Source organism: Frankliniella occidentalis, unplaced genomic scaffold (genome assembly GCF_000697945.3).
Source record: "Frankliniella occidentalis isolate FOCC.00 unplaced genomic scaffold, Focc_3.1 Scaffold17, whole genome shotgun sequence".
Lineage (NCBI taxonomy): Eukaryota > Metazoa > Arthropoda > Insecta > Thysanoptera > Thripidae > Frankliniella > Frankliniella occidentalis.
In genome coordinates, this window is record NW_026267147.1 from 1,813,136 (window position 1) to 1,820,919 (window position 7,784).

The 7,784-nt window shown below is 55.2% G+C and overlaps 1 protein-coding gene across 3 annotated transcripts in view; it reads left to right on the forward strand.

Moving 5' to 3' along the window:
• The window catches only part of LOC113215508 (MOXD1 homolog 2), a 481,769-nt gene that overhangs the window by 152,295 nt on the left and 321,690 nt on the right, over window positions 1-7,784 (forward strand). The window lies entirely within an intron of this gene.

A 7,784-nucleotide genomic window follows, 5' to 3' on the forward strand; every position in this document is an offset into this window, starting at 1 on the left:
CTCTCTCTCTCTCCCTCTCTCTCTCTCCCTCTCTCTCTCCCTCTCTCCCTCCCTCTCTCCCTCTCCTCGTTGCCCGCGCTACCCTGCTGTGCTCTCCTCGCCACCATATCTCTTCCGGCTTCTACTTATTCGCGAATTCCTTTAGGGGTAGCTACTTTTCTTTCTGAAGTAGTGTATAGTATGACATTTTTGGGGGTCTTAGAAGTAAATCAGACAATTCGTCTATACTGTTCTCCCCCTACAATCTTGTTTTAGTTTTGTTCTGAAATTTAAATTGCATTCAAGCAGTGGAAAACATACGGCACATACTATCACAAACCGCCCGCACTCCTGTACTACCAAATATCAATCAGCCCGGCAGCCGGATCAGATGGCTACTGCTGCCCCACCTGCAGCTGTGGGGCTGCTGGCCGGGCGCAGCAGCTGCACTGGATCAACCACTATAAAATCTTTTGGACACGTTTATAGAGCAATTATAAGATGGCAAGGAGGTGGGTAACGACGTCCGTATATCATTACGGGGCCGTGCGGCACTTACCAACGCTACACTGGCAGAGGCACCGCAACTGTACGCACAGACAGTACTGCTAGTTCCCCTTTATCTGCTCTATAAAAAGTTCTTTTTCCCCCCCTTCCTCGCGATTTTCCTTGCTAAGAATAAAACGGGATTGAGAGTAGTTTACCACAAGCCCCGGCCATCCTCGTGCTCCCTCACTCCCCCATGGAAAAGGCAAAGTGACGCAAGGCAGCGAAGGGCGGCCTAAAACTTGGGGCAGACTTGATCAAACAGGCCGTGGAACGGAGTAAATCTCGTTTTCGTGAAGTCTGCGAGCGTGACGCGAGTAGCAGAGAGGGAGACAAGGAGTCAGGCGGCCCCCCTCCCCCCTGTTCCACCATCTCTGTCGCACTTGCTCCCCCTTGAGCCCCCTCGCGCCGGAGTCCCCGCACGCAAATGTGTCACCATCCGCGAGGCCGTGGCGCTCGCCGTGGCGTGGCTGCTACCCAGCCCAGCCCCACCTTGCCTCGGGACGGCAGCCTAGCCGAGTTACGACCCTTCTTTTTATTTTACTTCCCTCACCCCCTTATTTCTCGTCCATTTCCCCCCTTCCCCCTCACGCTTTATTTTCTTCCCTTGATATGAATTTTTTCCCCACCCAGAAAACGCGCGTGGGGAAGTACGCACAAAAGGTCGCGTCGCCGTCCACGACGTCCGTCTTTCCCGCCGCAAAATAAAAATGTCACATTTTTTTTTCGACTGTGTATTTCCGCCCGCCACCGTGCCTTCTACCCCCTTGCTTCTCGCGCTCTGAACCAATTGCCCGCACTTCTGTGGCAGCCCGTATGCGCTTTACACACACGACTCTGGGATTTCTTTGGGATTTTTTCCCTTATATATCGCTTATGCCTCGTCGATTTTTTTCTTTCTTTATTAATAGTCCGCGTGTCGTTCGTACAAACTGGGACACACAATGACGGCCGCCAGTCCCTTTGTGCTCCCTGTGCAGTAATGACGCTCTACAACCTCTTCATAACCGCCATAGCCGGCGACGTCATAATTGAGGATGACGACCGCCTAAAACCCCTTCCCAATAAAGCCCCCGAAAGCAGCGGGAGCAGGAGGGGTGATTGAAGGCGTTTTCGGCGGCCGCTTGCCTCCCCTTTCCCTGTTGTGTTCCGCCCCGCCCCCTCCCTCAGTTTAGTTTGGTGCGTTATTACTGGATGGGGATATATTATATTTCCGCGGTGATCCGCTCCGGTGGTCTTTTCAAAACTCGGGACTGGACTATCATGTTTTAAAGGACTCTCAGTAGGAGGCGTTGTGTGTGGAGGGAAATTGGCGGAAGAGAGGGTTGGCAATACAGGCGTTGGCGAAGATAGGGGGAAGCATGGTTTACCACACATTTATTATATGTTCCCATTTGTGTCGTGAAAATGTTAAAGTCGGATGAATTCATACCGGTTGCATTCGGAGAGGTACCATCACATTGAATTGGTCAACATGTTTGTAAAAGTTTTTTTTTTTAAATATTGGTTCAAAATACTGAAAGTATCCCGTAAATTTCCATGTAAATTTTGCTTCTTGGTATGAATTCAGCTTGACCACCAAAATCAGGTGAAGGTGCTGGTCGTCTTGTATGTCGTCCAACTGAGCAGCCCGAGGGTGTGGATGGTGCAGAGTTGAGGGAGGGGAAAACACTGAGCTGCAAAATGGAACGGATCCCTCTCCTAACCATCACCTTGCCCGCCTGGTGCGTCTGGTCGCGCCAAGATGGGAATATGATATGTTATGAGTCCGTTTGTGAGGGAAATATGAGGAACAATGGCCACCCCGTGCGCGCCCGACAATGGACCGCGAGGCAGGATGCTGCAGGAACGGGGATGTGCCAGTGAGAGAGTGCACTTGCGAGAGAAAAAGAGGGAGAGATGGGTTGTGTCCTTGCTCGATCATATACCGTCTCGCACTCCTTCAGGAAAAATTTGTCGAAGCTCAGATAGACGAACAGAGAAATTTATTCTTTAAAAACGTCAAAACTATCAAAACCAGTAATGTTTATCAAAACGAGTCAAAACTGGAAACTTTTACCTTCGGGTAGAGACAGCCACTGGGGGACTGTCCAAAGAAATCCCCTGTATACATATGTCTTTTTTTTCTTTTTTAAAAAAGCATAATTCCTATCCCTTATCTACATTAACATTGGTAAAAAGAGCTCGGGAAATGATCCCAATTTGTGTTCCCAAGGTCGGTTCCTCCCTTCCTTCCCTCCCTGTGTGTGCGAGCAAGCGCTGATCCCCGGTCGCCTCCACACAGCCACGAAGCCCTTACGGCGGCTTTATATTGTCGAATTCTGAGCGGCTTTTTGAAAAGTCAGGGGGAAATACGGGGTTGCATTCTGTCGGCATGAAGTGACACAAGCCTTTGCTAGTATTAGTGCCACAGTGCCTTCCGCCCTCACCCCCTCCCCCCCTCTCTCTCTCTCTCTCTCTCTCTCTCTCTCTCTCTCTCTCTCTCGCTCTGCTTCACTTCCGGTTCCCCGGACATCCTGTTTTACTCGCAGCCCTACCCACTGCTTTTTCGCGCCACCCTGTTTTCCCTGCCGCTGAAGCTGCTCCGCTGCTGCTGCCAGTTTTCCCCCTCAAAGGGAGTAGCGTGCGTCGAGCTGTGAGATCTCGGATTTGCATATCCAAGTCGTTCCTTAATTCTCGGCAGGCGGCCCAGGCGAGCGCCCCTGGCGGTGGGGCGGGCGCGCCGTAGTGCTTTGAACAGTGACCTGCTTTCGCTGCACTCCTAATGAATTGTTAAGTTATCGCTACGCGGATATTTATGGGCATATCTGCTGCGCTTGTAATGCTGCGCGCATCGGCAGCGCGGCTGCGGGGCGCGAGGGGCCGTCGGGAAGAGAGGACATTGGCATGGAGGATCCCGTAAAAATAATTGTAAAGTGTGGAACGCACTTCTATTCATTTCTGGAAAATGGCCGCTCTTGTAAGTTGATACCGTTCACGTTAAAAACATACGCTTGGCATACGCTTGGCTTACTTTTCTATCCGAGCAAAGAAGTCATAGCGTGTGTTTGATGCACGCGCGCGCGGTACACGATCAGGTGCGCGGTGCTTTTTGGTCGCGCCCACCTTGTCCGGACTGTCCGGTCCGCGCGTCCCATTTGTCATCGCGTCCCCGCGGTCCGCCGGCCCTGTGACCGCGCTGCCCCGCCCCGCCTGCCCCTGGGCTGGCAGACGACACACGGGGCTGTTATCGTATCGCCAATAAGATTTACCGTCAGCGCGCCTGCCTGACCTTTTAGCGCGGAAATGTCATCGGGGTGCCGTATCAACAAGGCGGCCGACCCTCTACGGGCGGAAGGACGAAGTTCAGTGGTTCAAATATCTATGACCCCCTCCCTCGACCCGCCCTCTGTGTATTTCCTTTCTTTTTTCTTGTTTTCTTCGTGGCCTGCGCGCGTAGTTCACCAGTGATTTTCATTGCAAAACAGTTATCTCACTATCGAACCTATTTTTTTTCCAAACGTGGAGGGCATCCAAGGGTCTTATGATGCGCCCTTAAGAAGGAAGGGCATCCGACCTGCTGGCCCCACCCCACCTCTGGTGCACAGAGCGACGAGTCACCGCGGAATGTGTGATCACCGGCGGAAAGCTCCAGTCACGTTCCTCGCTCTGGCCTGCGATGCAGCAGCAGAGCCCCATCCGAGGAGCAGGCGCTCCGGGAGGCTGGGCCGAGCTGCATCAGGTGTCTGCTGGCAGTCTGGGCTCGTGCGTATTCTCAGTGAGATGACGTTATTTACGTCATCGGTTCGCCTGGCATCGAGAAACCCTGCCCGTCCAGGCCGCCCCCCCCTTTCCCACCTGCACACCTGCTTTAAAATACAAACAGGCTACGACTGATTTACTAAAATCAGGGACTCCAATTCTCATGCCGACTACCTTTCGGTCGTCTTGACCAAATACAGTGCGTGAGACTGGCCTGCGGTGCCGTAGTCCTATGACATTAAATTTAATTTGTTTATGAGGAAAGCTGTCTTACAGTGTACTTCGAACGATGAAGACACTGTTGGGTTCTGGCCTGGTGATTCCTGGATGTCATGCTGTGCCACCACTTCACATCTGTCGAGGAAAAAGTCAAAATATATGACTATTTTAATGGTCAAATTTATTAAACAGTCGTTCCGCGGCCGATTCGACGCGGACGTCGGCGTCCTCGCGGATCGCGCGGCCTCATAGCTGGTCAGCGAACTTGGCGCCATTTTCTTGCGCCCCGCTATTTGCCACGACGGCTGGGCTGCTGCGAAATTAACCGATGGGAATCGTTGAAAGGCGTGGCGTGGCGGCGGCGAGCGCGCACGCGGACGTTTATTTGCATTTGGCCGTGCGAACGGGGAGGCTTTCGATTTGTGGCGCTGTTATTTCCTCGCTTATCGAGCGGTTTTAGAAGCGCGATGCAACATTTCTTTCGTGATGCCGACCGCGAACTCCAACTCGACGTATCGTCGCCGTCGTCGTCCGTTCCAAGGGTATGATGGTGGTGCAGAGTGAGAGAGATGAGAGGTGGATGGATGGACGGCCGTCGCTTCCTCTCTTATTTTTGACGAGATTGCAGTCGACTGCTTCAGCGAGGCGTGGTGTGCACTGCAGCAGCCTAGGTCAGTTCGACCCTAACGCACCTGCCTAGCTGAGCAGACATCCAGCGGCCATGCATCATGCGTGGCGATCCGCTTGTCAGGGAGGACGGCTTCGACGAAAGGCAGAGAGAGAGAGAGAGAGAGAGAGAGAGACTGAGAAGGTGGAAGGGAGCATGTCATGTGAGTGATCATCTTGCAGATGACCAGCTCTTGTGGCGTAGCGGGCAGCAATTGGCCATTCCTCCGGGCCGCCCCGACCCCTGCCTGTGGAGGGGCTGCAGTGCAGGGGCACCCCGCATGTTCTTTTCCTACTGCGGCTGAGATTCGGGAACCGAACCTGGTGGAACCTGGAGTGGGAGGGTTGCCCGGCATTGGCGTCGTCGCGGGGCGTGCTTGGTCATGGGCTTGGGCTTGCCGGCCCCAGGGGGCCCTCTCTCGGGCCTGGGCCTCGGCCGCCCCCGCCCCGCCCGCAGGGGGGGCGCTATCTCTGGCATCACCTGAGCAGGGGATTGTCGCCGCTGGGCCCGGGCCCGGGGCCCTGGGCAGGCCTGAGTCCTGGTCAGACACAGGTGAGCGCGCTCGGGATGACTCGACACGTCATTTGGTGTGTCCTTGTCATTGGCTGCAGGGCGACAGGCCACGCCGCCCCACGCCCCGGGGCCTTAAGAAGACATCGTAATCACGCGTGAGAAAGGCTGGCCGTTGTCACACAGCAGCAGCTTTGGTTTTGTGCGCCGTCACCCGAATGGCCCCGGTGAGCGACAATAACGACGCATCTCTGTACGTGCCGCAACTCTTGAAACGTTCGAAATAATTCGGAGGGCCCTGGCTTGTCCGCCGTAATCCTGGAGCGGATCCTGCTGCATGACGCGGTGGCCCTGCTTATGCGCGTGTCGCGGATTCCGAGCTGATGGTGAAGTCCTGCCGCTGCTGTGATCCGGCCCGCTGGCATGGCGGCCAAACAGAAGGGAAAAAGTAAAATGCTGTCTGGAGGGAGGCTGACGCCGAGGCTGAAGCGAAGTTGACTCGTGACACGGCACCGGCGACGTAGAGGAGGACTTTCTGCTATGCGAAAGCGCCGACGGCACCGGTCATGGTCATCGATCAAGCTTGTCTGCCCGCCGCGGCCCAGCCCTTTTGGTGTGCGCCCCGCCCCGCACGGCCCTGCCCCCCGCTGCTCCTGGGTCAGTCGGCTAGAACAGGTTCTCGGACCTCTTGTCGCTGCTGCCGCTGCTTTCGGTTGAAGTTCGAACACCAGCAAAGCTCTGACCTGGCAGTGTGTGCATGGTGTTGTTTTGTTTTTCCCCCCTTCCGTCGTCCTCCCAGGATGGCACACTCGCGTGTGTAAATCATAGATCACGGTACCGCTACGAGACGTCATGTGCCATTGCATGGGAGTGGCGCTCGTGCCACCCAACAGAATCTCAATGTCCACCCCCCATCCCCCCTCTCTCTCCCTCTCCTCCCGTCCTCAGTGATGACAAGTCGTTCTGATCACACACTCACACACGACATGATGCACCGCTGCACAGGCCATGTCCTTCCTGGCCGTGGCGGGGCGCGCACGGGGCACCGCGATAAGGCACGGGGCCCCGGGTGACACGGCGCGCCGTCCATTTGGTAAAGCGCTCTCTCGATACACTGGACAGCCCTGCTTATCGTGATCGAGTCGAGTGCGTTGACGTGTAGCAGACAGACCGGGACAGCTGCATGGGGGCGCGGCCCATAGGTGCCCGCGACTGACGTGGACACCAGCCCGTTATTGCATTTGAGTCGCACTCTCCAAACCCAAGTGCTGTTTGAGGTGTAACCCTGAAACCCCTATACCTCCTTAACCTTGGTGCGGGTAGTTGTTTCAAACAAGCCTTGGTACTTATAGTAGTTTGAGCTGTATACAATTCACTCTCTCCAAAACCTTGGTATGTTGAATCGCTAGTTTGCGCGGACACACTTATCGTACGCGATTTGAATTGCGCGCCGCGGCGAGACAGGCCGCGGCGCGTGTATTATTGAACAGCGCCCGGGATGGTGACGTGCGGAGCCGGGCGGGTCGTGTCGCCGCATAACAATTTGGCCGTGACAATGACGGCACGGTAAAAGTTTGCACTCCCGACACCTTTGCCCATTCAGGGGGCTCTCCTCCGCATAGGTGTGCGCGTATGAGTGTGCGTGTGTGAGAGAGAGAGAGAGAGAGAGAGAGAGAGAGAGAGAGAGAGAGAGAGAGAAATAGGAGGGAAGGAAGATAGGAAGATGTGCCGCAGAAGCCTCTCTCACTCAGCCCTCCCCGGTTTTTGTCTGGTTGAAGTTGCCGCGCTGTCTGTGTTATCTGATGCAATTTTGTCGCGGCGAAGTTTTGTACGCCGCGCGTGTTTGGCGTGTGTGTAGTGTCTTTGTGCGAATGGGAGGGGAGGAGGGAGGCGAGGGGCAGAGACGCGAAGAGTTTGAGGCGAGTTTTGCGTTTGGGAAAACGGGCGTGAAGGGCGACCCGAGGATTATCGAACGAAGGCGGCGGGCATAGGGGGGAGAATGACGGCGGGGGAGGGTAGGGGCGACAGGCGGGAGGGTCGTGTCGTCCCTGGTTCTGGTGCGTTGCTCTGCTCCACATCAAAATCTCCCAGGTATCTGTGGCTTTATTTGTTCTGCGATGCC